Source organism: Agelaius tricolor, unplaced genomic scaffold (genome assembly GCF_023055355.1).
Source record: "Agelaius tricolor isolate 1412-34295 unplaced genomic scaffold, bAgeTri1.0.p SCAF_17, whole genome shotgun sequence".
Classification (NCBI taxonomy): domain Eukaryota; kingdom Metazoa; phylum Chordata; class Aves; order Passeriformes; family Icteridae; genus Agelaius; species Agelaius tricolor.
Window position 1 is genome coordinate 1,089,225 of NW_027269277.1, and position 22,395 is coordinate 1,111,619.

The following is a 22,395-nucleotide window of genomic DNA, read 5'->3' on the forward strand; positions in this document are numbered from 1 at the left end:
TGTCCCCTGTGCCCCCCGTGTCCCCTGTGCCCCCCGTGCCCCCCGTGTCCGTGCCAGCGCCGGGGAGGGCCGGGAGGGCGGCCCGGGAGCGATCGAGCGTCTGCCGCAGATAAAACCGGGATTGCCTGTCTGGAACCGGGGATGTGCGAGGGGAGGATCCCGGGATGCAGCGAGCCCAGGCAGCCCCTGGCACTGGGGGCTCTGGCTGGGCACTGCTGTGTGTGGCACTGCTGGGATGCTCTGTGAGCCCCTGGCACTGCCTGGCACTAGGGGCTGTGTGTGGCACTGCTGGGCTGCTCTGTGCGCTGCTGATAACCGAGTCCTCGGGGTGCAGTAGGCTGTGGGCTGCACGCCCAGGGAGGGACCCGTGGGCATCCATCGCTGGTGGCCTGAGCTCCCCACCCTCCCTAGGAGGCCGTTCTGGGGTTGGGTAGGTGGCTGGCTGCCCCTCTCCCATGGGAGAGAGTTTCTGGGGGTGCTGCAGGGCACCCCGAGGGACAGAGTCCCCACCCTGCTGTGCCTCTGGCTGCAGTGAGGGGCTCAGTGTGAAGCCAGTGAGAGAATAAATCAGCAAAGAAAGCAGGCAGCCCTCACCAGGCAAGGTTCAGAGCCATGGATCTCGTTCCTGTTTCTTCTGGACGTTATTCTATATTACATTTGATGTTAAACTGGAATATCTAAACAGAGCCAAATTGGATTAAGAAGCAATGACTTATTGTACAGTCTGACTGTTAAGCCCACAAAGACAAGAATAAATAAATTGGAGGAATCAAAGGCGTGAAAGCATAGAGCAAAAATATATATAATTTATCTCTGTTTGAGGCAGGGCTCTGCTCAGGGCCTGTTGTGGGCCCGGAGGGGCAAGTGATGGTCCCTGTTCTGCTTTTCTGTTGTCTGGATTTAGGTTCTGCTCCTGTGTCTGGTGCTGGACCAGCTGCCTGCTTGCCTTGGGCAGGAACTGGAGTCCAACAGCCCCAGCGGGCTCCCACTTGTTTAACTTGCAGCTGTTTTTTGTTTTGTGTTGTTGTCCTTTCCTCCTGAACGTGATGTAAGCGAGCGTCCCCAAAGAGCCGTGGCAGAACAAACACAGGCAGGTGCACAATTACAGAGCTCACCTCTGCTGCCACACGCAGCCTGCTCAGCTCCCCCTCCCTGCTGGCTGCTGGAACGGGCTCTGCAGGAGGGATGGCTCTTTGGGGACACTCTCTGGGCTTTGGGGCAGCCATCACCCGCTGGCAGGGCTGTCTGGGCAGCTTCTGTGGGGACACAGCCCGATCTGCTGTGCTGCAGAGTGATCAGTCACTGCAGCCCAGCCTGCAAAATACAGCAACCCAAGAAAGCAGCACTGTGGTGCTGCTGTGGAAAACCCAGCCGTGGCAGTTTCCATTAATACAGATAAAAAATTGAGACACAGGGCAAACAATATTAACCCCATCACTGATCAAGCTTAAAAGCTTTTCCCAAGAAAAATTGTCTCTGGATTGCAGTTAAATAATGGGCAGGGGGGTGGCTGTGTGCAGAAGCCTCTGCCATGGTGCTGGCAGGTGCTCCTGGCCAGGGCAAGGGAAGGTGGCTGGGGTGGCAGCAGAGGGTCAAACACCAGGCTGATCCCTTGCAAAGCTTCAGGACATAAGAAGCTCCAAGTGCTCTGTGCTTTAGGGGAAAATGGCACAGAAGCAGATCATCAGCCTTGGCAGAGGCCAATCTCTGCTGCCTGAGGGTGATAAATTGTCTTCCAAGGCAAAAATAAAAAGGAATTAGGATAATAAAACCTCCAAGAGAGAAGCTTAGTGTGAGGGTTTTCAGCTTCCCAGGCAGGAGGAATGGAGGCTGATTGCTGGGAGCTCATATCCCCAAGCGTGGAGGTAACTGGGGCAGGGACTGCCCCTCACCTGTGCGAGCCCTGGTGGGTGTGAGAGCCCAGCATGTCAGACCTGCTGGGCCACTGTGCTGCTGGTGCAGCTTCATGGGCCAGGGCCCACCTTGGAAGGGCTGGAAGGGAGGTGGGATCTGGGCAGGAGGCTCCAGGGATGGGGACTGCAGCAGCTTCATCCTGGCACTGCCATCAGAAACCTTCTGTGCCCATGAGGGGAGCAGGCAGCAACAGGGTTGTTTGGACTGAGAAAGGGAAAATGAGCAAATAACATCCTCCAGGTTTTCTTTTTTCCCTTTTTTTTTTTTTCTTTCCTAACTCTCCTGATAAGGAAAGAACCTTTTTTTAAACTCCCCCCTCTGTGTCTGCTGCACACCAGCTCAAAGGCTGTTCTTTATGTATTTGATTCTCTGTAAAATTGATCTTATTCTCTTTGGAGGAGTTAGGTTTAAATCACAGGATGAAATTCTGGCCACAGTGAATCAATAACAAATCTCCAATCAACCTCAGCCTGGGCTAGAGACTTTGGTCATGGAACTTAGGTTCCCTGCTTCCCAGTGGGAAATGTCATCTGTTGATGGAGGACATTCTTTCTTTGCTCAGTGAGCAAGTCCCAAGGTCTCCATTAGAGCACTTTGGTTCTTCTGTCTTTCTGCTCCAGCCCTGCCTGCCTGTGCTTGGGACTGAGAAAAGGGATGAAGTCTCCAGCTCTAAATTCCAGTGGGAAGCCTCCAACACGCTGCCATGGGCCTCCCCAGCCTTCCTCTGGTTCACTCTCCCCCCCTGTGCTGTGTGAAGGCACAGCACAACAATGGCTGGCCTGGCTGGGTGAGGCTTTGCTAAGCCAGCCGTGAGCTCTGGCTCTGCACCATCCCTCCTCCATCGTTAGTCCCACTCTCCAAACCCTCTGCATCCTGCAGTGCCTCGTCCCTGGCTGGTGGCGTAGGGAAGTTGGCCAGCATTGACACTCACAGCCATTCTGAGAGGGTCTCCCAGGCAAAAAAAAAAAAAAAAAAAAAAAAAAAAAAAAAAAAAAAATTTAAAAAGTTACTATTTTAATTTTTAAAATTTTTAAAAAAAAATTTTAATTCTTCTTGTTGCTATAGTAAATTCATCCACCTCCTTGAAGGTGATGGGGGCTGGCAGCTGGGTGCCATCAGCTGCAGTGGTGGGCTGGGTCATGGCTGTGTCCCCCCCCGACCTCTGCGGGGCTGTGTCCCCCCCTCTCTCCCGGTCTGTCCCCACGGCAGCCCCGTCCCCCTCCCCACCGCCGGCGCAGGGAAGATCCCCCGAGGCAGATGGTACAGCAAAGCTGTGTCTTTATCGGGCGATACTGGTAGTGTTCAGCTGCTTTTGAAGTCTCCAAAGAGAGCTGGGATATTTCTTGATCTGCTCTTAAATAAGTCATTGGCGCTGCTGTTAGCTCGCATTAAGCACGGAGGATGCGGGGAAGCAGCGGGACCGGAGCTCGCCCGCACGGGGCTCGCAGCCCTGGGCCAGCCTCGGGAGGAGATTTCGGGCTGCTCAATATTTGATGTGAGAAGTTTATTTTAGCCCGAGCCAGGCTGAATCGCTGCGCCTCCACTGTGCCGTTAGTCGGAGGGGCAGCCTCGGATGGTTCAGGGCTGGTTTTGCTCCTCAGTTTCTCATTTCAATCTCAGCCTGGTCCCCGCGCATCCCTGGCCACGGGGGCTGTGCCCGAGCCCTTCAGCGCTGGTTTTGCTCCTCAGTTTCTCGTTCCCATCTCATCCCTGGCCACAGGGGCTGTGCCCCAGCCCCGCTGCAGCCCCCGGAGCAGCTCCCTGCCCATGCCCACGCCTGCCGGGCTCTGCATCCCTCCCGAAGCCTGACGGAGGCAGGAGCTGCTTTCTGCTCCACCGCTCGTGGTTGGCACCCGGGTACCCTTTATTTCCTGGTCCTTTGCTTGTGCTGAGCAGTGGAAGGAGGAGGGCTTGGGAGGCTGAACCCGTGCCCGATGTCCGGGAGGGATTCAGTGCTAACAGAAACATTGACAGGTCGGGCTGTGTTTTTTAAATGCGCCTTTTTCACTTTTGCTCGTTCCCCTTGGACTCTCTTCCCACCAGCAGCACCTTTAGCATTTATCTCATTCGAGTCCTCTAAGCAAATCTTATCTCTACATTTATTGCATCTTCGGGAATAGTAATTTTCGAGTCAGCTTTCACATTACTCCATATTTGTTACTAGTCCTCTGTCGAGGGAAAAACCTGGCTCTTTATTAGTTCTCTGCCTGATACAAAACATTTAATTTGAACAGAAACCACCAGGAGAGAGATACATATTGCTTTTCATAACCAAAGTGTCAACATCTTGACCAGACTGTAGCTGAAGCAATCTTTACCATATGGTGGATTTTTATACTTGAACGTCACATCTGCATCCCCGCTGCCTCTCCTTTCATTCCAGAGATGCTGTGCTGGTGATAAAAGGCGCTGTCTCCGTGTCCTTCCACAACACAATCACAAAAGGACCCCTCAGCAGATAAGGAACTAAACCAGAGATACAATAGCTGTGGCTTCCCACTGGCTTTCTGCTCAATAGCTTTCTGCTATGCAGTTCACACAAAAAAAAAAAAAAAAAAAGGAAAAGAAGAAGAAGAATAGCAATGAAGGAGCATGTGTTGGGAAAATAAGCCCCAGTAAATCCCAGGGAGGGCACGGCTGCAGAACATGCTGGGAATAGCGACTAGAAGTGGGCTGAAACAAGATGAAATATTTTTTAAACATTTTTTTTCCCCCCAGATTCCTGGTAAATGGGATGCTCCCCACAGCTTCACTGAAGCTTGGGGGCCTTCAGAGTACTCAAACTTGGTTTTTGGGAAAATGGGGCTGTGCTAGCATTGAGTTTTACTGCAAGGTAATGCAGAAATCTGTATCAGCTGCTGTTGGATCCTGGTAGGAGCAGGATGTAGGAAGTTTCTCACTGGAAAGCGTGTTCAGAGCCCAGGGCAGTGGGGAAGGAGCTGTGTGTAGCTGTCACTGAGCAGCAGGCAGAGGCCATGCACAGCCCCTGCTGAGCCAGGGCTGTGCCAAAAGAGCTCCAGTCTCACCTCTGGTCTCTGCCTGCTCAGGCACTGCCCCTGTGCTGCTCCCCAGCCCTCCTGAAGGATGTTTTGTTCCTTGGAGAGTGATGGGAGCCTCAGAGCCCTTCCTGGCAACAGGATTTCTTGCCATGCTGTGTAAATTGGCTACAGATGCCTGCTTTTGCTGTATTGAGGACGCAAAGGCTCTGCTGCCAGCCCTTCCCTTCTCTCACCTGGGCTGGGCTCTGCCCTGTGGGCCACCCCACCGTGTTTCCACAATGGATATTTTCATTCTGCCATTTCCTTACACTCCTGTCTGCCCTCTTTCCCACCCCTGGGGCCTCGCCTTTTGCCACTGGCCTTCCCACACTGCTTTCCACATCCCTGCTTTGCAGAGCCTGTGGGCTTTGCTTGGGTGCAAGGATTCCAGGGTTGGGCTCCGTGCTTGGCACGTGCCCCAAACGCTTGCCTCAGCATTTTGCATGCCGCAGAGGATTTTATTGTATTGCTTTAATGGGAAGTCATGCAGCTCTGAACCCCAAATACACAGCTCTGTAAGAGTAGTGGCTGGAGGAATCCGCAGATAATTCAGTCCTGCCTCCCTTAAGTGAAATAGGATGTTAATACAATACAGTGGAGAATCGCTAATACAATCCTATTTTTATACTAGCACTTTCATGTCATATTAGAAGAAGATTCGACTTTTAGATCTTTTTTAGCAATTTAGCACAGTGAGGATTTCATTATACTGACAAGAACTATTGACAAAAAGAAACACATTAGAATTGGGAGGATAATGGTCCTGGGGAAGAGGAAGTTTTGCAAGGCTTTTCATTTAAAACTGGACTGGGCAAAGTAACAGGCACTGTGCTGAGGGGAATAATCCTGCATTAGCAAAGGGGTGGACTGGCTGACCTTTTAAGTCTTGTCACAGACTAATAGAAGTCAGAGATGGAAGAGACTTTTAGGTCACATCAAACACTTCTTCCAACCCAGCGCAAGATTATTTCTCGATATATTTGATGGTGTTTTTTTCCACTCCTAAAAGTTCCAAGTCACGAAGCTTTCTCTCCTAAGGAGCCTTTTCATACTGTTTTACCCAGTAAGCGTGCGCTTAACTTTGCGCACTATCATTAATTCCCCTGAATTAAAGTTGTTAAATCCTGCCGAGACTTAAATTGGATTACTCGCAGCCTGCAAAGTTAAGCACCTGCATAAGACTTTGCAAGAGGGAGGTTTAACAGATCTTAGCATTAAGTTCTTCTCACTTTTCCACCTTAATCTTTATTTTACTTCGCAGTTCTCTCACCTTTCCCTTGCCTGGTTCAGCTCAGCCGCTCCTTCTCCCTCCCCCTGATGCACTGACAGTTCTCACCTTCCCCGAGGTCTGAGATCTCCTCCCCAGACTGGCTCTGGCTCTGCAGGCATGTGAGGCACAGGGAATGCCTTGGCAGCAGTGGCTTCTGGCACTGGATTAAACTGGGATAGCCTTGCCACAGTGAACAATTAAAGTGTTTTTGCCGCCCCCTGCTCCATGGCACAGCTTTGGAGTGAGAGGAGAGGGAAGCACGGGGATGGGTGGTGAACCTCGCTTGCTGTGGGTCTGTGACAGGAGGAGGAGAAACTTTCCTGCTCCATCTGCTCCCAGCCTCCTCGACTAGGTACCCACTTTCCACACTGAGAGCAGATGTTCCTGCTGGAAATAGGCTTCCCTTCTGAAGCTGGAGCCATCACTTTGCATTAGAGCCTGCAAGCCTGCTTCCTGCCTTATAGTGCTTTCCCTGCTGACAGGGTGTGAGGCGCAAAACATTTTAAATGAAGATCTTTACAATTGTGAACATGCTGCAATAAATATTAATGCTGACTTGTTAAATGGCGAACCAGCAGCTCCTGCAGTGGCTGGGGATGCCTCTCCTTAGGTGACACAGGACAGCTGGGTGCTGCCCTGTGCTCCCCAGCCTTGGCTCCTGCTGCCCAGGGGATGTGTCCCTGCTGCTGTGCCCCTCCTGCCACCTCGAGGGACTGCAGCACCAGTGGCTCGTGGGGAGGGCTTGGAGCTGCTCTGGCTGGTGCCAGGATTTTCTGTGTGAACCATCCAGGAGGGTTGGAGGGCTGCCCTGCAATGCCCAGACTCCCTCTTACTCTGTTTAATCACCTCAAAGGGACAGACAAGTGTAGCCATGATATTTTCTGAAAAATCCCTTTGCCAGGATTTTCCTCCTGAGAAGCCGAGAGAGGCCTCAGGAACAAAATGCAAACATTGATTATCTGCTGCTGTGGAATGCAACAGGTGCATCTGGGATTGGCCTCATGTGGTTGTTTCTAATTAATGGCCAATCACAGCCAGCTTGGACTGTCTTGGTCAGTCACAAGTTTTTGTTATCATTCCTTTTCTATTCTTAGCCAGCCTTCTGATGAAATCCTTTCTTCTATTCTTTTAGTATAGTTTTAATGTAATATATACCATAAAATAATACATCAAGCCTTCTGAAACGTGGAGTCAACATTCTCATCTCTTCCCTCATCCTGGGACCCCTGCAAACACCATCACAGACAAGAGCCCTGTGTAACTTGGTTCTGGGGGGTGCAGATGAGCACTGGTGGAATTGTTATCACTGAATGAAAGGCTGCTCAGAGGGTGACCTGTTGCTGTTAATTAATGTATTACATTAATATGGGGGAGGTCTGAATAGGCTGACCAAGGCACATGCTCAGGTTCAGTTGTTCCCCTGGTGAGGGCTGGGGCTGCAAGCAGGGTTTGTCCAGGCTGCAGCCCAGCTCTCTGGCTGCCTCTTGCCTGCTGAATAGCCGTGTATTGTCCAGGCAGGAGGTGGATTTTCAGCGGAGACAAAAGCAAGACAAGTTCCTTTTTGAGATTTTAAGCTTGAGTTCATCCAGAGGAGACAATTTACTTCTCTTTGTTGTTTCCAGCATCATTCATCCCTTCTGTTTGTGCTCTGTAGACGCTGAGCCTGGGATATCATCTGAAAGAAGTTTCTCTTTCAGGATCTTTGATGTTAGGTTTGTTATATGTATATTTGAAAAGTACTTCTGCAGTGACAAAGCTCGGCACTGCTCCTGCTGGGCTGATGTGTGTGTGAACCTCTCCAGTGAGTGGCAGTGATTAATCCTGCAGCACCATGTGCTTTTGTTGCTGCACCCTCCCAGTGTGGGCAGGGCAGCAGCACTTGGGTTTGAGCTGGTGACAAAGGGGATGGAGCAGTTTTCCTCCTCCTCAGGTGTGGAGGAGTTTGGGGTGGGGCAGTGCTGTGCCCTCTGTGGCCTGCCAGGGCTGCTGGGGATGGGAGGGCAGGGCAGGTCCAGCCGGGGTGTGTGAAATGCTGCAGGGCCCCCGGCGGGCCTGTGAAGATGGGCTCCTTGTGCAGTACACTGCTTTCAAACAAAAAAAAGCCCTGCAGGTGGCCACCCCCAACCAGGAGGGCTCAGCTGAGGATCTGAACCATCCCTCAAGCACCAGCCCTGCAGAGAGCAGCTGGAGCCCTGCCCAGCTCCTGTCAGGGTGCCGTTGACTCCAGGTTGGCTCCTTAGCACCTTGCCACCCGTGAGCAGAGCAGAGGGTGCTTGTGCCAGCCCCGGGCTCAGCTCTGTGCTCAGCCAGCAGCAGGTTCTGGGAGAAGGTCTTGGAAACAGGGTCTGAGCTTTCCTGCAGCAGAGCCTGCTGGCTTCCAGCAGGGAGGGACTGGGCTGCCCCGAGCCAGGGATGGCAGCCAGGCCTGCTAGCCAGCTGATCCACTCCCCTGTTTGTGTGTGTTGTCTCTTTTGAAGCAGCTCCTGCCCTTGGCTACCGCAACATCTGGTGGTAATAAACAGTGCCATGTAATTGTGCTCTGTGTGGAAAAGGGTTTCCTTTTTTTTCAGTTTAAATTTACTCATTGTGGCACTGGTGGTAATTTGTGGGGTGTTCTTTTTGCCACAGCCTGTGGTGCTGTGGAAGACCTGACACCCATGGGGACATGCTGAGTGCACCCAGCGTGTGGCCCTGCCAGGCTCTGTGTCCCTGTTGTAGGGGCTGAAACCTGCTTTTGTTTGCTAGATGCTACATAAATAAAATCCAGATCTGTCACATTTGCTGCTAATTGGCTTGCAAGGGCTGCTTGTTTGAATTGTGGAGCTCTCACAGAAATGGGTGACCTTTGGCAGCACTAATGTTTCCAGAGAAATCCCCGAAGCTCCGTGCCTTCCCTCACTCCTGCTGTGAAAATCTGCTGAGAGGAGCTGCTCCCCTGCTCTCCCATGCCTTCCCCCACTGCCCTGCTCTCCCCAGCCTTCCCCCTCTCCCATTCTCCCATTGCCTTCCCACCACTGCACTCAGCTCCTCTTCAATGACACATGCCGGGAATGCTGCTCGTTAATTAACAACGAGTTAATTAATGAGAAGCAAAAGTCCAGTGCTCAGAGTTGTTAAGAAAGGGCACTGAAGAAAACATTCTCAACTTTTTTGGCTTCTGGGCTGTTTCTGAGGCCCCACTCAGGTCACTGGCACATCTGTAGGTGTTTCCCAGGTTAGAGAGGAGCAAAAATTTCCCTGCAGGAGAAAATCCTGATGTGGCTTGGATTGTGATGTGCAGAGGATGTGGTTGGAAGGCGGTGTGCTGCCCAGCCCTGTGCTGAGCCAGCTGTGCTGCTCTGTGTGGGGATGGGGCCGTGTGCCTCTGGAACAGCCTGGCTCTGTCATCCCATGGGGCTCTATTTGTAGGTTTCAGTTTTTGCTGGTTCAGCTGCTTGACTCAGCTCAGCAACCCACCAGCTAAGCACCTAGTGCTGGGCCAGGGCAGGGTGAGCAGTGGAGTGGGGCAGCACCCTGAACCTGCCCCACAACACCCCAAACCTCCATGGAACTGCATTGGGCTCAGCAGCATTTGTGCTTTTATCCTAGCAGAGTAGCTGGCTACTTCTTTCCCATCTGTCCTTGCAATGTCTCTCCTTATTATTCCTTTATTTGTATTGATTTTGGTTCACTGGAACCTGAATTGCTGGGTGTGTAAATTGCTGGAGTCTGGCTCTCCCTTGTGTGTGGCTCTGACCTGGGGTGCAATCCCCAAACCAAAACCCCCCAATGGTCAGGGCCCCCACGCCAGCCCCTCTATCGTGTCCCTCCATCCTTGCCCACTGTCCCGAGGTGTCCCTGGGTTGTGCTGCTGCCGGGGAGGTTTGGGTGATGCATGCTCAGCCCCTGCTATTTGTGCTCTCCCTTTCCAGCCTAACCATGGTGATTTACATGGCAACCTGATGAGGCCTGGCATTTCAGTGCCTTTATGCATTTAGCGGCATCAGCTCCCATGTAATTTAATTGTCTGTGTTTTAAACATAAATCAGCAAACTGTGGGCTGGAGCAGAGCAAACTCCTCACTGGGCACAGAGGCTGTTCCTGCTGCCTGCCCCTTGGGCAAGACATGGCCCTCAGGGATGCTCCTCAGGGATGCTCCCTGCAGAAAATGAGGCTCTGTGCGTGTTTCAGTGAGGCTTTGGGGGGTTTCAAGCAAGGTTTTGGGGGGTTTCAGCGAGGCCATGGGTGTTTCAGCTGGATGAGCTTCCCTTCAGGGCTCTGGTTAGGTCAGCATGGAGCAGAGTCCTGGCAGTGTTCACCCTGGAAGGTGGTTCCTGCATCCCCCCCTCTGCAGCCCCACAAAGCCCCTCGGAATGTGACACCTCTGTGGACTCCCCTTCCAGCCAGTTTTTGTTTGAACTTGGCCAAGGGGCTCAGAATTCATTAGGCACTGTGACTAATAGTTGTGACTCAACCAGCCTCATTTCCTGAGGAAATTGGGCTAAATGCTTCCCCACAAGTTCACGGGGAGCGGCTGCTCTCAGCAAGGCTTTGATCACCCCGTGTCAAGCGTCTGGGCAAAGTGATGTTTGGGTTTCACTGGCCTCTCTTTGTGGCTCCCTGGTTGGAGCATGGTGAGAGCAGCACCCGTGCTGTGCCGCCTGCTGCTTCCCCAGGGCCTGGGGAGAAGGTGCCAGCAGAGTGGGAATGAGAGCAGGGATGTGCTAATTGGGCAGTGTTTGGGCTGGGGACAGGCTCCCCCTGCCCTGCTGGCTCCGGGGGATTTCCGTGGCAGATTCCCGCTGCCACAGCTGTGTCCCTGCGTGTGAGTGGTGCTGGGGAGCAGTGCCAAAATCCTCGAGGGCACTTGGCCCTGCTGTCCTCCTATCCCTGGGCAGCCGCTGTGCTGGCCAAGGCCGCTGCTTCCCTTCACAGCCAAGGCCAGGGATGAGCTGCCTGTCCCTGCCAGCTCCCTGGGCTGTGGGGAGCACACGGGGAGTGATCCCACGCTGGGCAAGTCACAGCTGCAGGCTTGGGAGCCAAGGTGATGCTTTTCCCAGACATCCCCCAGTGTGTCCTGCCTTCAGTCCAGTGAGGGGAGCTGGGATGGAGCTGCTTGTGTGGCCACCCCAGCAGCCCCTTGGACTTCTCTCACACTCCCTTCCTTCACCCCTGGCCAGCTGTGTCCAGCCCACAGGAGCAGCAAATACCAGTGCTGTTTTACCCTTCTTTTGCACTCTTCCACAAAGTGTTTTGCAGGCTCTTTGGAACGTATAAATCCTCCCATGCAGGGTAAATCAAGGACCAGAGGGAGGTAAAAAATAACTTAGGGGAAAAAATAAACCTCACACTGCCAGGTCTTAGCAGATGTATGTATGTCAGGGTACATGTTACACTGGAGCTCTGGCAGTAAGGAGCTTCTCTACACCAGCTTTTTGTAAGCCTTTTTGTATGTGAGTGCTCCCTGTAGGGTAAAGCAGCTTCCTGGAGCAGTTATCTCCTGCAGCTGCACGGCATCTCCACACACGGCTGGGGCTGGCATGGTCCAGGCTGGGCAGGTCCTTGCAGGGTCAGGGCTGGGCAGGTCCTTGCAGGGTCCAGGCTGGGCAGGTCCTTGCAGGGTCAGGGCTGGGCAGGTCCTTGCAGATGAGGCTATCCTGATGTGGAGCCCGCTCTGCGCGGGGCAGGAGCAGGGGGTGCTGTAGCTGTGATATTTTCTGAAAAATCCTTTCCTTGGGAATTTTTCTCCTGAGAAGCTGAGAGGCCTCAGGAACAAAATGTAACCAATGGTTATCTGCTGCTGTGGAATGCAACAGAGGCATCTGGGATTGGTCTCATGTGGTTGTTTCTAATTAATGGCAAATCACAGTCAGCTGGCTCGGACTCTCTGTCTGAGACACAAGCTTTTGTTATTCATTCAATCTTTTGCTATTCTTAGCCAGCCTTCTGATGAAATCCTTTCTTCTATTCTTTTAGTATAGTTTTAATATAAGGTATATCATAAAATAATAAATCAAGCCTTCTGAACCATGGAGTCAGATCCTCATCTCTTCCCTCACCCTCGGACCCCTGTGAACACCATCACAGTGTGCAGCTGATTTCCATAGCTAATTCAGCTCCGTGGCTCTCCCTGGAGGAGGTTGATATTTTGGGATGCAGCAGGTGTGAGTCAGGGTGAGCCAGGTGTGACCTGTGAGCATTGCCACAAACACCTTGGTGGGCTGGGGCCAGGAGGGCACAGGGTAGCTGGGGGCAATTTATTCCCGTAACGACATTCACAGTCTGCAGGCTCCAACAGAGAATGATCTATTTTTGTGTGCTGGGTTTCTGCCCATGGAAAGGCTTGTCTCGTGTCCTTAGCACAGAGCATGTGGCTTGTGCAGAGCACAGTCACTGTCTCCCAGGATGGGCTGGAGGTGTGAGAACAGACCTGTGCTACAAACCCTCCCCTTGCTGGGGCTCTGCTCTTCCTGCCTGGTGCCAGCTGAGTCCCCCCTCGTGGTGCCCAAGGTGCTGCTCCCCCATCCTTGCAGGAGAGCCTGGGAAGGGGATGCAGGCTGGAACTGCTGCATGCCCTGAGGCAGAGGGGCTGGGAGCAGGGTGGATGCTGGGCAGCTGCAGCCAGCCTGGCAGGGCTGTGCTGGGCACAGGCACTGGCAGCAGAAGGATTATCCCTGCCAGCAGTGGGGCTGGAGTCCTTGTGGGGGCAGAAGGAGGTGGCACTGTGTTTAGTAGAGACGCTCGCAGCTCCAGACAGTGTGAGAGCGATGCAGAGGCTGCACCCCCGACAGACAGAGCTGCCAGGCACACTGACAGCAGCTCCAGCTCGTGACTGAGGCTGGCTGTGGTGAGGGATGCTCTGAGCCCCATGTACAGCCTCTAGCTCGCCTCCCAGACGGGGCCTTTGCTGCGTGGGTCGGGCCCTTGGAGCACAGCGAGGGTGGTGGGCACAGCCCTGCTGCTCCTGGAGCCCGGGCATGCAGCAGGAAACTCTGCCGGGCCCGCTGCCCTTCTCATCCAGCAGCTCCTGGATAATTTACGAGCAGCCTCCGCTGGATGAATATTTCCCATAATGAACGTCGGGCTCATTTTCACGTTTTTCTTCTGCTCTGTTTGTTTTATTTGTTTTTATCATGAGAGAGATCCACTCTTTGCCTCCTGCCTAGCCCTGTCCCGGCCATGCCGTGTCCCCCTGTCCCGGCCATGCCGTGTCCCCTATCCTGGCCATGCCGTGTCCCCCTGTCCCATACCAGGCCGTGTCCCCCTGTCCCATACCATGCCGTGTCCCCTGTCCTGGCCAGGCCGTGTCCCCCTGTCCCTGTCATGCCATGTCCCCTATCCTGGCCAGGCTGTGTCCCTGTCCCTGCCATGCCATGTCCCCTGTCCGGCCAGGCTGTGTCCCTGCCATGCCGTGTCCCCCTGTCCCTGCCATGCCGTGTCCCCTGTCCTGGCCAGGCTGTGTCCCTGTCCCTTTGCTGGCTCCTTTCAGAGGTCGGTGCGGGCAGCGTGGGGCAGGGACAGCCACAAAGGGAAGCAAAGAATCCTCCCCAAAGGGCCGGGGAGGAAGGCAGGTGGCCTGTGAGCATCGGGCAGGCAGACAAAGGGCCGTGAACAATGAATGGGAGCTCCGGGAGCACAAACTCGCCACTCTCGTTTTCCCCCCATTGCCCAGCGGCACCCCAGGGCTGCCAAAAGGGAGGTTTTATCTCCCAAGGGCTCTGCAATGGTGTTGGAGGCTGCAGATGCAGCCTGAGGAGCGGGTCCCCAGAGAGAGGGGATGCGGTGCCACTGAGGCATTTCCCTGGAAATCTTCCTGAGCTGCTCGGAGGGTGCAGAAACGTGTGCCTGGTGAAAGATGAAACTGCCAGCACTGAAGTAGAGAAAATAAACCTCTTAGGCAGATGGATTCCGCAGGTCAGGCATCGGCTGCCGGCAAATAGAGAGCTAATGACTTGGTTTTTGTCATGTACCAGGCATAACTATTCCAGGGACCTGCCGGTGCGCAGGTGGAGGGCAGGGGCAGGTTTTATCTTAGCACACTCATATTTAAAGGTGCTACCTTGTGATTATGTCAATTTTTCCTGCTTTTTCCATTCATCTATCACTCTGTGATGAGCATCTGTTTGTGTCAGAACAAGGAGTTGTTGACGGCACTCGAGCTGAGCTGCTTTGACCCGCACTTGGCGGCGCACAAAGGCATTTCTCTTGCGGAGATTAGCTCTGTGCTGCAGCGCCGGGCGCCGGCCCCCTCCTTTCCTCGGGGCCTCTTGCAGAGCCTGCGAGGTGAGGAGCTCCGCAGAGCCGTGCTGGATGGAGGGTCCTGCGGCTGGGTGACTCAGAGCTGCGGCTGCCCTCGCTCCCCCTGGAGCAGGAACCGCCTGACTCAGTGCGGCTCCATCACGAATGTGCAGAGCGAGGAGAGATGCAGGGGGAGATTACCGTGTGCAACGGGAGCCCCGGCCTGTGCAGGGCTGTTCTGGCTGGGATTGGGTGTTTATAGGTGCAGGGGCAATGTGTGGGTGAGAGGAACATGGAAACAAGGGCTCAGGGGGGACAGGGATGTGCCTGCAGGAGGCTTGGGGTCACCACGACTCCTCTCTTTCTGCCTGTTGCTGGCTGCTGCTCTCTTCCACCCCGCAAAACAGCCCAGAATTAGCTGGGAAAGCAATCCAGGAGCTGCCAGGCTGTGAAGGTAAACTGCTCGGTGCTTGAAGGTCCTCCTGAGCTGTTCCATGGACTCTCCCATAGATGGGGATAGTATTTTTCCTAGAAGGAGACAGCATTTTTCCTACACCCAAACCCCTTGATTTCTCACTGGTTGGGACTCCAACTTTCTGGAAACATTTGTGAAGTGTCTTGTGTGACCCCAAACATCTTTGGGCTTTGTCATTGTCACCTGAGCTCCTGCTGCCACAGGGTGCCCATGGGCTGAGGCACTGACTGACCCTAGAACCTGAGCTTCAGCACAGATTTCTGGGCTTGGGTATCACACAGTGACCACTCTTCCCCCACTTATGTGTGACCAGAGAATTAGTCTCATCTCTTCCCAGTTCTTTGGTAGAAATCTGAGAAGGGAAGCCTTTTCCTTCCATCCCTTTTCTTTGATAATTAATTAAATAAATAGAACCCTTGAGCAAATGAAATGTCATTTCCCATTCAGGCAAATACATTTGGGTTAGAAATCTAGGTCAGAATGTAAATTATCATGCTGCCTTCTTGAAGGTGAAGTCCCTGAAATGCACTCAATTTAACTGAAATTGGGGATTTCCCAGTTTTTGCAAGCACTTTATTTTCCTTCTAATGAATACAAGGAAAAAACTTTTCTGAAATTGCCAGGGGATACAATCTATCCCGAATGGCTGTAATATTATATAATAAAATAAACCTTAACAACACATGCCTTATGCTCTCAGAGGTTCTATTTTGAGCATGACATGTAGGGTGTTAAATTTGGTGGAAAATCTGACCAGAAGTCAGAAAATAAGTTGTGTTTTTTTCAGAGAGAAAATGAGACTTTGTTCATTTTGGTGCCATGGAGAAGAGGGACCCATGGGTGCCCCTCACACAGGCCAGGGGGGCACAGAGCATCTCCCAGTGCTGGTGGCACCTCCCTGTGCCAAGGTGTGGGATCAGGGACACCCACATGGAAAGGTGGAGTGAGAGGGACCTTTCCAGTGCTCCCATCCCCTGGGCTCTGCTCTCCCTTTGCCCAGCTGAAGTGGCCCCAGCCTGCCCAGTTTGGCTGTACATGAACCACCAGTGGGAGGGAATGGGAGGGAACGCACAAATTCAGTCTTGTGGTTGATAGGGAAAGACAAACTTCCAGTATTACACTGGGCTGAGACCGTTTGGACAGCAAAAACCTCATTAGCACTGTAAATTATTTGTCAGAAGGTGCAACCAGGAACAGGAGCTGCAATCAGTTCTGAGGAATTCTGTGATAGGAGCTCTCTGCTCTCACTGCCCCCTCCCACCTCTTATCCAGGGAATTAAATCCTTGAGTGTTTCTATTTATCACACAGTCAGTGTTTGTTTGTCTCAGCGTTAACATTTCCTTTCTTTTTTGTCTTTAATCAGCTGCAATTATTCACTTATATTCACGGGTAGCACTAATATAAAAATAGGTGCATTATGAATATTAAACTCCTGCAAACAAAGCCCCGAATTAGATGATTTGTGTGCTCTGTGTACGTAGCTTTTCCTGCCTGGATTATGCAGTGAGCCATATATTTTCCCTCTTCTTTTCTCTTTCATGCGATGCAAACGCCAAAGGGTTCACGGGGGAAAGGAGATGGGGAAACTCTGGTGCCCTCTGAACATTGCTGTGAGGTGCTGCTCACAGTGAAGTCTGCAGGGGGGAGCCTGCAAAGATGAGCTTTAAATTGCTTTAAACCTGGATTGCAGCTGGGAGACCCAGGGTGGTGGGGAAGCGCCTGCTGCTGCCCTGCCCAGAGAGAGGATGGCTCAGTTATCTCCCCTGCCTGAGACCTGCCCAGGGCAAAGCCAGGTTCCTCACCTCCCCAAGGCCAAAGCCAGGCTCCTCACCTCCCCAAGGCCAAAGCCAGGCTCCTCACCCTCCCAAGGGCAAAGGCAGGCTCCTCACCTCCCCAAGGCCAAAGCCAGGTTCCTCATCTCCCCAAGGCCAAAGGCAGGCTCCTCACCTTCCCAGAGGCCAAAGCCAGGCTCCTCACCTCCCCAGAGGCCAAAGCCAGGCTCCTCACCTCCCCAAGGCCAAAGGCAGGCTCCTCACCTTCCCAGAGGCCAAAGCCAGGCTCCTCACGTCCCCAAGGCCAAAGCCAGGCTCCTCACCCTCCCAAGGGCAAAGCCAGGCTCCTCACCTCCCCAAGGCCAAAGGCAGGCTCCTCACCTCCCCAAGGGCAAAGCCAGGCTCCTCATCTCCTCAGAGGCCAAAGCCAGGCTCCTCACCTCCTCAAAGCCAGGCTCCTCACCTCCCCAGAGGCCAAAGGCAGAAGGATCAGTCCCTGGGCATCCTGCCTGCATTTTCAGCAAGTCTGGTTTTGGGGCTCCTCTCCCAAGCACCCCTTCAGCATGGGCTCTCCCAGGGAACTCACATCATCCCTGGCTGGGGCTGTTGTAGGGTGTGGGGCTATATAGGGTGGGAGTTTTTTGCTCTAGGTCACTAGGGGACAGAGTGGGGGACTGGGACCAGGCTTTAGGGGATTTGGGATGTCTCCCTGCTGCTGTGGGCACACCATCCTCGTGTGTTCCCATTGCTGGTGCCCTGGGATGAAGTTGGACCCACTGCTGTTACCTTTGACCAGGGCTGCTGCCCTTGCTCCCCTGGAATGCTTTTGTGGGCAAAGTCAGGATTACACACCAGCTTTGTCTTTGTCCTCTTCTGCCTCAGATTGCCCTGGGTTTGTTGAAGGGCAGCTGGGGGCCAGTGCCACAGCCTGCTGCTGCTGCCATTGCTCATGCCCCTGGTCTTTGGCTGCGTGGATGGCTCTTTGCATTTTTAATGGTATTTTGTATTGCTTTTCTTGTACTGCTCCTGGATATTTTGCAGTCCACATCTTTGTGGATGGATGCAATGAATCAATAGCGAATAATAATCTGAGTCTAGAGGGAACAGAGTTTGCAAAGCAACTCACCATTCACACTTGCTGGAAGCATGGTGAGAAATCACCAGCATAAGGCCGAGTAGAGAGAAAATTACCTGGGAGAGGGACAAGAAGGAAATCCAATCTCTGAAAATGAAAATAGATTTTTTAAAGTGCTGTGTAAAATTATACATTTAATTCTTTCTCTTTTAGCATCAAACCTTAGAGCAAATTGTGCCGTAGCAGCTTCCTTGCTGCTCTCTTTTGCTGACTCTCAGGAGCTGGGGTGTTAGCCACTTATTTTTCCCAGTACTGCTATAGTTTTCCATCTTGTTCCTTAAAGGATTGGATTTGGGAGTCTTTTAAATCGCTGCAGTCATCTGGGGTGAGCGGTGTTGTTGCCATTTAGACCTGCAGGCTGTCCTGGGGAGGCTGCCATCCTCAGCCTGGCTCTCCACAGCCCTGGCACCGCTCATTCCCGGGGCTGTGCCTTCCACCACAGCTCCCCCTTCAGCTGGACTGTGCCTCTGGGGCTGCTGTGCCTGATGGATGTCCCCGGTGTAAATAAAATCTGTTCCAGGGGCTTGAGCCGCTGGCCATGTTCATCCCCTGTCCCTGCTGCTGCTCACTCTCCGGCCAGGACGATTGTCTCAATCTATCACAATTACCAAGAGCCTTCAGCTAAATAACTTGGTAAAGATCCACTGGGAAAATTCATTGGTTTGAGATCTTAGAAATAGATTTTATTTACAGGGAATCCTAGACAAGAGCTGGCCCATGTGCCTGTGCTCGTGGGCAGTTCAGCCCCATAGGACAGGCTGTCTCTGCCCTGTGGTCCACAGTCCTCACCACCCACCAGCACTGGAAACTTGAAAGTCTTCTTGGAAGGGGATCCAATAAGAGAATGGTTTGAGCGGGAAGGGACCTCAAAGACCACCTAGTTCCAACCCTTCCACACCTGGATTCCTTATAGAGGGATGTTTAACCCCACCTTCACTGAGAATAAAGGCATAGGAAGGATTTGCTGGCAGTGCCTCTATCCTGGACAAAGTTTCCCAAAGCCTTTCCTGTCTGGGCTGCCCATACTCCATTTTCAGGACTAATGTTAGCATCGGAGGGCTGGCTGGAGATAGGATCATGTTACAGCAACATAACAAATTACCTGCTGTCAGCAGAGCCCTGATACGGGCTGGGGATGTGCTCTTCCCAGTGATCTTTCACTGACATTTAAACTAAGCTGTTTTAAGGATTTAAGAGCAGTCATAACAGATCATAGCAGAGGGCCAGCCAGCCTGGGAGGGGCTCTGGCCACAGCCCTGGGAAGTGAGTAGGAAGAGGCAGAACTGCCCTGCTGCCTCCCCAGGGCTCCCACCACCCCCAGCACCGGGGCGGGCTGGAGGAGCTGCAAAGGGATGGGATGGGTTGGGTTGGGATGCTTCAGCCCACGAGGGAATTTTCTCCTACTCATTTCCTTTCTTTTCTTGAACTCCAGTAAATTTTAATCATCTGTAAAATCCTGTGGTGAGATATTTCAAAGCTTAACCCCATGCTGGGCTTAGGGAAGTTTCCTGGCTCAGTATTTGATGTTCTGTGGATCATTTCTGCTGTGGTTTGGGGTGTACATACGTAGCAGAGGATCTACTCCCGTGTCCCAGCCCATATTCCTGGGCTCAGCAGGGCTGTGGCTCCTAAATCCCCTACAATTTGGTGCCTAAACCCTGTGAATTCCAGGAGGCTTTATACACTGGGTGAGGAGCAGTGTGTACAGTGAGATGCCTGATTTTGGCCGGGTCACTGCGTGCTGCTGTGGCTGTGCTGCTCAGCACCAGGCTGACTCTGCTCTGGCCATGTCCCTGCTGCCAGTGTCCAGGCAGAGTGGCACATAGAGGGGACAAGCATTTGTAAAAAATCACGTGAGTGGTGGGAGCTGAATAAATGGTGCTTATTTCGTGCTCTCTGAGGGCCAGCTCCTGGCTGCTCTCTGGAAGGGAGCTGTGCACGCTCTGTCAGGGATAGCTCTTGTTCCAAGCACTAAATGCCAATTTGGCTCCCTTCACCCGTTCCCAGTTCACTACAATTGACTCGCCCAGTGCTGAGTGTGATGGGCCAATGGGTCTGGGCACTGTCTGGGGCCTGGCCCTGCTGGAAGGGGCTGGTCTGGCCAGGGGTGGTCAGAGCAGGGCTCCCTCTGCCTCTCCCTGCCCCATGGACCTTCCTTCCTTCCTTCCTTCCCCTGCTAATTTAAATACGATAATCTTCGTTTAGCTACTGCATGCAAATCCCTAAATATCGTAATTTTGATTGCCTCTCTGGCAGTTTAAAGGATTATATCTAGGTTATTTTTAGCCCAGATCATTTCCTTGATCTGATTTCCAGGCTGTGCCCAGAAGGAGCGTGAGGCAGGTGGGATGCAGAGGGAAGCCATGGGGGCTGAGCATCCCAGGGAGGCTGCAGCCACAGAGGGGGTGAGGGAGAGGCCCCAGGGTGGAGGTGCAGTGTTTCCATCTCGTGCAGAGTGACGAGCTGCATCATTGCAGCACAGCTGGGCCTGCGGAGCTGGGTTGGTGCTGCAAAGTGGTTCCTCATCTCTCCATGGCTTTGGCAAAAAACTCCGTGATTTTCTTCACCTCCCTCTCAGAGCATGTTTAGGACAGACAGGAGGTGCAGGGCACCCTTTGTCAGCTCTAGCTGCCTCTTGAGCCCCTGTCCTCTCTCCTCCACCTCTGTCCAGCTGGCTCAAGGTTCCCAGGCAGCCTCTTCCATCTCCCATGCTTCAAAGTCAGCATCAGTGGCACAGCAAGCCCCCTTGCTCCTTTCACTGGGGGATTTAGCTAATGCTCCCTCCAATCCCCTTTGCTTCCCTGCAGCTTAGTGTGGATTTCCATCCCCATCTCATCAGCCCACTTGGGTGCAGCCCTGAGGCAGCTCAGCCCCTCCTGTGCTGGGGGCCCAGGCAGGGCTGAGGGTGCTGAGCACCAGATGAGCACAATGGGGAGCAGCTCCAGGCCCAAGAGAAGAAGTTAAAGACAGAGAAAATCCTGTTGTGGCATGTTTGGGCTCCAGAAACCCTGCTTGTGTGCCTGCACATCTTGGGGCTCTGGAGGGGGAGCCCAGGGAGGAGCAGCAGAGTGGCAGAACCAGCTGTGCCATGGTCCCAGAGATGGCTCTCGGGCTGCTGAGCCTTCCCTGGTGATGGAGCAGAGCTCTGGACTCATCAGTCATGTCACATTGCATTACGTGATGCAACGCAACGTGCCATGACTGATGCGAGCCAACGTTAAATGTCATAGAGCAATGGATCAGCTCAAGGCTACGGTAATTTTATGTGCCCATTTAATCTGGTATTTAAAAACAAACACTCATAGCAATCTGCATCACACGCTACATTTTGCAAAATTGAGCAGCAAATCTGTACCAAGCAAATTATATAATTCTGTCATCTCTCAGCCTTGTGTACATGTGTGCAATGCTGCAGTCAGGTTTACATTGGTGTCTGGCTCCCCTCTCACGCCATGAGCATCACCAGGGCTGTGCAGAGTGCCCAAGGATGGGGTGTGCACTCCTCAGGCCCTGCTGGGGCAGGTCCCACTCTGGCATTCCCCACCTCGGGCTGGGTGCCACTCTCACCACTGCAGGTAGAGCAGCCCCTGCCACCACCCACTCCAGGCAGGTCAGCCAGGCTGCTTTAGATCAGTCACTTACACTCCCAAGCTGCAAATGACAAAGGGTTTGGTCTGGAGGGCATTTTGGGTGGCCTGAGCTAAGGTGAGTGCAGGTGTGGGGGCACAGCTGCACCCACATCTGTCTGCAGCTGCACAGAATTCCAGGGCTTCCCTCTCCCTGGTGGCCTGCAGATGCATCTGCCATGTGTCCCATGGCCCAGGCTCTTCTGCAGACTCAGTCTTGCTGTCTTTCAAATCATCTCGATCTTTTGAAAGGGAAAAGCCTCTCCTGTTGTTTCTCCTCCCAGCTCTGTGTCTGTGTGGCCTTGGTTTGTCTCTGCTTGGAGAACAAAAAAAAAATCCCTTAAGTGCTTGCTTAGTCCAGCCCAAATGAGGGAAACACTTTGACATGAGCTGAATTTCAAGCAGGTGCTTAAGGGCTGTCCTGGGATGCTTTCCCAGAGCAGAGCAGGGCAGAGCTCTCCAGAGCAGGGGCCATTCCTCCTGTTAATGGCCAGAGCAGCAATAATGGGAATGGATGTTTCCCCTGCCTGTCGTAGCACCGTCACATTTTATCACCAAAAGAAGTACCTGGGTCCCTTTGCCTTGCTGGGCTCCTTTGCTGTGTCCCTGTGCTGGGTCAGGGGGGCACCCCTCTGGATGCCCTGCCCACTGCCTGCCCTGCCTGCTGGGCAGTGATTCCTGGCAGGAATGCTGCTTTCCCTTCAAGGCAAAGAAAAACCACTCAAACCAAGCCAAAGGAGGGGACCCACTGGCCTGCCAGGTGTCCCTGCCCTGTGGGTGTTTTCTGGTGGCTTGTGCTGAAGACCTCCACTGGCATCAGTCCATGTGGATTCCTGCTCCTTCCATCCCCAGCCTCTCACCATTCAGCTCTTGGTGTGCTTTGCAGGGCTCGTGTCTGCATTTGCAAGGACACCCTGGTGTCAGAGCATCCCCTTTGCCAGCAGAGA

The 22,395-nt window shown here is 53.1% G+C and overlaps 1 long non-coding RNA gene across 2 annotated transcripts in view; it reads left to right on the plus strand.

Annotated features, from left to right (window-relative positions):
- The window catches only part of LOC139597144 (uncharacterized), a 105,267-nt gene that overhangs the window by 445 nt on the left and 82,427 nt on the right, over nt 1–22,395 (plus strand). The gene's annotated exons all lie outside the window — the stretch shown is intronic.